The sequence below is a fragment of the Coregonus clupeaformis genome, chromosome 9, assembly GCF_020615455.1.
Source record: "Coregonus clupeaformis isolate EN_2021a chromosome 9, ASM2061545v1, whole genome shotgun sequence".
Classification (NCBI taxonomy): Eukaryota; Metazoa; Chordata; class Actinopteri; order Salmoniformes; family Salmonidae; genus Coregonus; species Coregonus clupeaformis.
In genome coordinates, this window is record NC_059200.1 from 56,567,382 (window position 1) to 56,576,018 (window position 8,637).

Below are 8,637 nucleotides of genomic sequence, written 5' to 3' on the forward strand. Positions count from 1 at the left end.
AAATCGCTATTCTTCCCTTTCACTTTAACACCAACCAGCGATTTCCAGAGATAAGAGATAGTTGTGGAGTTGTCATGTCAATTTTATCCCACTGTAAATTGTGTTTTCATAAACACAAAAACATACACATTCTACATTTTGCATATATAAACACATCATTTGTTTATTTTGTGCTCACTATTACAACATACAACACAGCTTACATCCGGGTTGGAAAACCTTTCCTTCTTTGTCTGACAACTTGTATAGGGACATACATTATTGTAAGCCATATTGTCAGTTACAATGTAAATTCTCAACACTTTCTAAAATGCTATGAGGCTACTAGGGAATGTGCAAGGCACGTGACTAAATGTGTTGCTCCTCCATCTCTTGTGCCTGGCTCGTGCGCCCGGGCAATTGCGCGCTTTGTCAGAATTGATTGTCTCCAGTTCGTGTATGCACTTACATTTACATTTACATTTTAGTCATTTAGCAGACTCTTATCCAGAGCGACTTACAGCTAGTGAGTGCATACATAATTTATTTTATTTTTCATACTGGCCCCCCGTGGGACTTCAGGGCAGTGCATGCCCAAATAGCCGATGCCCATTGCTAGCTAGCTAGGTTTGATGATGGCCAAATCTAAGGGGAAGCGACTGACAATGTTAGACATCCTTGAGGAGCTAGAAAGAAGTGATCTTGGACTTGATGACTCCTGGGATCGAAGCGCATCGACCCTGTGGCTGAAGCGGCATTCGACGATAGGATGGGAGGATGGGATGGACCCGCTTCTGGACATGTAAGTGAATCAATTGCATTATTCCTCATGTAGCTATGCATTTATATAGCTACTGGTATTTCGGTATAATACTGCCAGGCTCTTGTTTGCAGGTATCAAAATCACAAAAAATAAACCTTGATACGTTCGTTATTTAGCTAACTAGTTAGCTATCCAACTGGTCTTCCGCGCTGTTTTCAATCACGTCTTTTTTTGTACCCACTTGATGCATGCTAATAGTGGTTCTGGCTTAGATTCAGTGATATAGTGCCTGTAATGCAATGGCTAATAATAATAACATCAGTATTTATAGCAACAGTCCCTTGATGCATGCTAGCTAATAGTGGTTCAAGCTTGCATTTACTGATATAGCTAGTACCTGTAATGCAATGGCTAATAATAATAGTATTTGTAGTAGTCCATTTGATGTATGATTGACCTGAAACTTTCCAGATGTACTAGCTACTGTTATTGGCTTAGTAGCTGTTTTGAAATTATGCATTTTGTAAACTAATGCTAATAGACTGTATTCATGTGTTATTGAGGAGAGATTTGAGATTGGTTGTTTCATTCATTCAAAATCAGTCCACTCATAAAATGTTTTATGTATTTTTCAGAGAGGATGTCAGACCTCCAGCTGCAACTCCAGCAATGGATGCCAGCAGAGAATACTGTGCCATTACCCCATGCAGCAGCAAGACGAAGAGTGGTAGGGGTGAAACCAAAGCCCCCCCATGAGGCTCCCCCTCAGGACATGTGGCGGAGTGTTACGGAGGCTGACACAGCACCTGTTCTCTTTCCCTTCTGCCCATCAATGACCCCAGGAGTGCAGTTGGACACCTCCTAGACATACACCCCATTGGAACTGTCCCAGCTGTTCTTTAGTCACAGAATTGTCCAAACCCTCTGCACCAACACCAACTCAATTGGTGAACGAAGACTGCCACAAGGTAAGAAGACACCCTGGACCCCTAGGTCTGTGAATGAAATGTACAGGTTCCTGAGTTTGGTCATCTTCATGGCATCCGTCATGCCAAGGACGAGATTCGAGGTTCTGAGCTGGACCCCGCATATGAGCGACCTAAAGGGAGACGTAGAGAATGACCGAAAGAAGGGCACCGAGGGCTAAGACTGCCTGTTCCACCTCCGTCCCCTCCTCGACGACATAATTGCGGCATGCAGGGCCTACTACCACGCTTAACCTTTTTACACATACCAACAAACTGGTGTGATCATTCTACATTGGTCCCTGCAGAGTGGCGCAGTGGTCTAAGGCACTGCATCGCAGTGCTAGCTGTGCCACTAGAGATCCTGGTTCGAATCCAGGCTCTGTCGTAGCCGGCCGTGACCGGGAGACCCATGGGGCGGCGCACAATTGGCCCAGCGCCGTCCAGGGTAGGGGAGGGAATGGCAGGCAGGGATGTTGGTAGAGCATGGCGTTTGCAACGCCAGGGTTGTGGGTTCGATTCCCGCGGGGGGCCAGTATGAAATGAAAAATAAATAAAAATGTATGCACTCACTAACTGTAAGTCGCTCTGGATAAGAGCGTCTGCTAAATGACTACAATGTATAAATGTAAAATGAATATATACATTTCCTGAGGTAGCTGCAATATATAGCATTACCACTAGAGGTAATTGTCTATCAATCCAGCCATGTACTAGTACTGCATATAATAATTTGGTATGTGGATACCCCACTACATCTGTACTCTGTATTCCCGCTCAATTGGTAGAGCATGGTGCTTGCAATGCCAGGGTTGTGGGTTCGATTCCCACTGGGGACCAGTACGAAAAAGTATGAAAATGTATGCACTCACTACTGTAAGTCGCTCTGGATAAGAGCGTCTGCTAAATTACTAAAATGTCAAAATGTATGCTCAAACCAGTGTGATTAGAAAGCTTATTTAGAACGTCCAGTTTCAATTGACGTAACAGTCAGCATTTAAGCTAGCCACACTGTTATCCAGAGCGACTTACAGTTAGTGAGTGCATACATTTTCATACTGGCCCCGTGGGAAACAAACCCACAACCCTGGCGTTACAAGTGCCATGCTCTACCAACTGAGCTACAGGGGACTACCTTTCACCTCATTATAACATCTTTGGTCTGACAGACATTTATGTGACACCCAGAATGCATTGTATAATGTCAACAAACATGGCGCCACACATTGCTGGCAAATAGCTTAGCATTAGCTCATTATAATCAGTAGAACCTTCAAAAAAAGTATTTTACACACATCATAGGTGTCCATTACAATCTATGCAATAATTGGAATGCATTATTTGTCACCAGTACTTGAAAACGTGAATAAAACTGTAAATGCGTTATGCTCCATACATATATATATATATATATACAGTGTTGCCCCTTAGAGGCCTGTAATTTTCATCATAGGTACACGTCAACTATGACAGACAAAATGAGATTTTTTTTTCCAGAAAATCACATTGTAGAATTTTTTATGAATTTATTGGCATATGATGGTGGAAAATAAGTATTTGGTCAATAACAAAAGTTTCTCAATACTTTGTTATATACCCTTTGTTGGCAATGACACAGGTCAAACGTTTTCTGTAAGTCTTCACAAGGTTTTCACACACTGTTGCTGGTATTTTTGGCCCATTCCTCCATGCAGATCTCCTCTAGAGCAGTGATGTTTTGGGGCTGTCGCTGGGCAACACAGACTTTCAACTCCCTCCAAAGATTTTCTATGGGGTTGAGATCTGGAGACTAGCTAGCCACTCCAGGACCTTGAAATGCTTCTTACGAAGCCACTCCTTCGTTGCCCGGGCGGTGTGTTTGGGATCATTGTCATGCTGAAAGACCCAGCCACGTTTCACTTCAATGCCCTTGCTGATGGAAGGAGGATTTCACTCAAAATCTCACGATACATGGCCAACTTCATTCTTTCCTTTACACGGATTAGTCGTCCTGGTCCCTTTGCAGAAAAACAGCCCCAAAGCATGATGTTTCCAACCCCATGCTTCACAGTAGGTATGGTGTTCTTTGGATGCAACTCAGCATTCTTTGTCCTCCAAACATGACGAGTTGAGTTTTTACCAAAAAAGTTATATTTTGGTTTCATCTGACCGTATGACATTCTCCCAATCCTCTTCTGGATCATCCAAATGGACTTCAGACGGGCCTGGACATGTACTGGCTTAAGCAGGGGGACACGTCTCGCACTGCAGGATTTGAGTCCCTGGCGGCGTAGTGTGCTACTGATGGTAGGCTTTGTTACTTTGGTCCCAGCTCTCTGCAGGTCATTCACTAGGTCCCCTGTGTGGTTCTGGGATTTTTGCTCACCGTTCTTGTGATCATTTTGACCTCACGGGTGAGATCTTGCGTGAGCCCCAGATCGAGGGAGATTATCAGTGGTCTTGTATGTCTTCCATTTCCTAATAATCAGTATACTACAGTAGAAACGACAACACGATATACAGAAAAAAAGGCACTTACTTTGATAGGAACGCACACATGTCCAAAGTTATTATTTGTAAGGAAAACAACAATGAAGGCAATGCGAGCGCCAGACAGAAAATGTGCCAATTCGTGCAAGACTGCGCAAATGTCTGCATAATTGATCTGCGGAATAATTGGTGAAGTGCGTGGGCTCTCCTCGAAGAGAGACGTTTGTCCAGGTCAGTAAAGCCTCAAACATAAATTGTCTGCAACTCTGAAATGGGCTACTTCTATGTGAAATAATGAGGAGGCGGAACACACCTCAATTCAAACTGTTGTTAGAAAATAAAACTTGTTAGAAAATAATTTGAAATTGACAAGTTGAAACGTAATTAGCAGGCAACACGTGTTAATTGTCCTGTTGAGTAACAATCACATTTTTGAACAGTGAGTGCATTCTGACATCACGTGCATAAAACAACTCACACTGGGGCGACCGTTAGAGATATTTGGAACTCACATGTGAAAAGGTTAACAGAATCTCTCCATCGATCAAATCAAATCAAATTTTATTTGCCACATGCGCTGAATACAACAGGTGTAGACATTACAGTGAAAAGCTTACTTACAAGCCCTTAACCAACAATGCATTTTTTTGTTGTTGAAAAAAGTAAAATAAAAAAAGTGTTAAGTAAAAAAATTTAAGCAAATAACTAAAGAGCAGCAGTAAAATAAAATAACAGTAGGGAGGCTATATACAGGGGGGTACCGGTGCAGAGTCAATGTGCGGGGGCACCGGCTTGTCGAGGTAATTGAGGAATATGTACATGTGGGTAGAGTTAAAGTGACAATGCATAAATAATAAACAGAATAGCAGCAGTGTAAAAGAGGGGGATGGGGTGGGGGTGGGGGGGCAGTGTAAATAGTCCGGGTAGCCATGATTAGCTGTTCAGGAGTCTTATGGCTTGGGGGTAGAAGCTCCGGTACCGCTTGCCGTGCGGTAGCAGAGAGAACAGTCTATGACTAGGATGGCTGGAGTCTTTGACAATTTTGAGGGCCTTCCTCTGACACCGCCTGGTATAGAGGTCCTGGATGGCAGGAAGCTTGGTCCCAGTGATGTACTGGGCCGTACGCACTACCCTCTATAGTGCCTTGCGGTCGGAGGCCGAGCAGTTGCCATACCAGGCGGTGATGCAACTAGTCAGGATGCCCTAGATGGTGGAGCTGTAGAACCTTTTGAGGATCTGAGGACCCATGCCAAATCTTTTCAGTCTCCTGAGGGGGAATAGGCTTTGTCGTGCCCTCTTCTCGACTGTCTTGGTGTGTTTGGACCATGATAGTTGGTTGGTGATGTGAACACCAAGGAACTTGAAGCTCTCAACCTGTTCCACTACAGAGGTAATATGTACATGTGGGTAGAGTTAAAGTGACTATGCATAAATAATAAACAGAGTAGCAGCACAGTAAAAAAGAGGGATGGGTTGGGGGTGGGGGGGCAATGCAAATTGTCCGGGTAGCCATGATTAGCTGTTCAGGAGTCTTATGGCTTGGGGATAAAAGCTGTTGAGAACCATTTTGGACCTAGACTTGGCGCTCTGGTACCGCTTGCCATGCAGTAGCAGAGAGAACAGTCTATGACTAGGGTGGCTGGAGTCTTTGACACTTTTGAGGGCCTTCCTCTGACACCGCCTGGTATAGAGGTCCTGGATGGCAGGAAGCTTGGCCCCAGTGATGTACTGGGCCGTACGCACTACCCTCTGTAGTGCCTTGCGGTCGGAGGCCGAGCAGTTGCCATACCAGGCGGTGATGCAACCAGTCAGGATGCTCTCGATGGTGCAGCTGTATAACTTTTTGAGAATCTGAGGACCCATGCCAAATGTTTTCAGTCTCCTGAGGGGGAATAGGCTTTGTGGTGCCCTCTTCACGACTGTCTTGGTTTGTTTGCACCATGATAGTTCGTTGGTGATGTGGACACCAAGGAATTTGAAGCTCTCAACCTGTTCCACTACAGCCCCGTCGATGAGAATGAGGGCGTGCTCATCAATCATCTCCTTTGTCTTGATCACGTTAAGGGAGAGGTTGTTATCCTGGCACCACACGGCCAGGTCTCTGACCTCCTCCCTATAGGCTGTCTCATCGTTGGAGCAGTGGCTTCTTCCTTGCTGAGCGGCCTTTCAGGTTATGTCGATATAGGACTCGTTTTACTGTGGATATAGATACTTTTGTACCTGTTTCCTCCAGGATCTTCACAAGGTCCTTTGCTGTTGTTCTGTGATTGATTTGCACTTTTCGCACCAAAGTACGTTAATCTCTTGGTGTGTTACCATGCTCTCCTCCATCCAAAAGGTGTTCAATGGAGACTCAGTCCAGCAGAGAGTCAGGAACCATGACGGGAGATGGACCACTCGCTGTATCCCCATCCCAGCACCAGTGAGGGCATACAACAGCTTCTTGGGGTAAGTGGACTTGTCCGATGCCCTGTTGAAGTGTTACAATGTGGCCCAGAAGATGCCAAAGTGGTACAAGAAGCTGTTCTACCACTTTGTCAACGTTGCAGTGGTGAACAGCTTTATCCTGCAAAAGGAGATGGCCCTGGAAAAGAGGAGAAAGCCCCTGACACAGCGGCTGTGCAGAGAGGTCCTCTGCATGCAGCTGGCTGACTGTGGTGTGGAGGAGGTGGAAGAGGTGTGTATATTGTTCTGTTACTTGATGATGATAATGCATTTCCCCGTGGTGATCAATCTGTCTAGGACGACAAGGAGGAAGAGGAGGCTACAGCTTCAGGGGCAGTAGTGGGGGCTCGGAGAGGGTCATTGGCTGCCGTGGCTGAAGAAGAGGGGTGGACTGCAACCCCATTACAATTGTGGACACCTCACTCACCTGTCTACCTTAAGGTCACCAAGGGCAGGCTGTGCTGTCACTTGTGTGCGGAGAAAAAGCTGGAAAACAAGACCCCTTGGAAATGTGAGTCTTGCAATGTGCCACTCTGTCTTACAGTAGACAGGAACTGTTACCGGGCATGGCACAAGAGGAGAAGAGAAGGGACAGAAGTGTGAACACTCGAAACACAGACACAAACACACCTCCATCTTCCTTTCCCCCACACACTAATAATCAGTTCTGTTCTCATTATCAGTTTTGTTGTAAATACTACTTCATGGTTAACTTTATTAATGTTAAAATATCAATTTCTAACTTGTAGCACATTAAGTTTTGGGAGTGATTAATTTGTTCAACGCTCACATCAGTTTCTAACTTTTTTCCTATTGTGTTGGGTAGATATTCAATAAAAGGCTTAACATTGAATGGCATTTTTGCTTTTGCTTTGTATTTTTCTATTGATTATGTAAGGCTTATGTGTGCCTTCTAAGGTATAACTGATTTATTAGACCATATTATCAAAGGTACAGGGGTCCTCTTCAAATATAATATTCAACCATGTTTGTGCACTTTATACTTTTGAAGATATTCACATTTGTATGAGATGAGTAAGAACTAGGCCTGAATTATACAAATAAAAAAAATTGGCCAACATCTCCACCATGGGGCACTTAGGTTCACTTTCATAAAAAAACCTGTAAAACTGGAATGGTGTCAAATATCAACTCCACATCTTTACCACATGCTAACAACGTGTAGGTACCACTGAAAGAAGAGTTTAGCTTCCTAAATATCTGATTTGGTAATATATTCCATAAAAGATCAAACATTATATGGTGTTTTTTCTTTTTTTGTATTTTTCTATTGATTGTGTAAGGCTTATGTGTGCCTGCTCAGGTATAACTGATTTAATAGACAATGTAAGGTACACGGTTTCCTCTTCAAATATAATATTCAACCATGTTCTTGCACTTTATACTTTTTGAGATATTCAAATTATTATCAGACGAGTAAGAACTAGGCTGGAATTATTTTAAAAAATAGGCTATGACCCGATACACATAGCCACAAGAAGAAAACAAGGTAGCTCCTGATCTGTCGGGGAGGGGTGGAACCAGCCATGACTAAGCATTTTCAGGTCCACTATATAAGACGTCAACATTTCCTGTTCGTTGGGATCTCACTTGGTTATGTGGGTTGTGTGGGTATTGCGACTAGCTCCCTTATCGATAAGTTATTTGAATAAATATTTAATTTAAGTATTACTCTGACTTGTGTGATAAGTTTGTCTCTCCTCATTTGATAGTTTAAAATATCCACCACAACTGTCTGTGATTTATTTAGAATTGAAGGCACACTTAACCAGCATGTCTACCACAGCATTCTGCAGCGATACGCCATCCCATCTGGTTTGGGCTTAGTGGGACTATCATTTGTTTTTCAACAGGAAAATGACCCAACACACCTCCAGGCTGTGTAAGGGCTATTTTACCAAGTCTCCACAATCGCCCGACCTCAACCCAATTTTGTATTCGTATTTGTATTTATTAGGGATCCCCATTATCTGCTGCCAAGGCAGGAGCTACTCT

At 43.7% G+C, this 8,637-nt stretch overlaps 1 long non-coding RNA gene across 1 annotated transcript; it reads left to right on the forward strand.

Annotated features, from left to right (window-relative positions):
• The first annotated feature begins 211 nt into the window (after positions 1–211).
• LOC121574474 lies at positions 212–7,669 on the forward strand. Its single transcript, XR_006002216.2, has 4 exons — positions 212–781; positions 1,378–1,710; positions 6,515–6,624; positions 6,919–7,669. It is a non-coding gene; the product is annotated as an uncharacterized LOC121574474 (long non-coding RNA).
• The last annotated feature ends 968 nt before the right edge of the window (positions 7,670–8,637 follow it).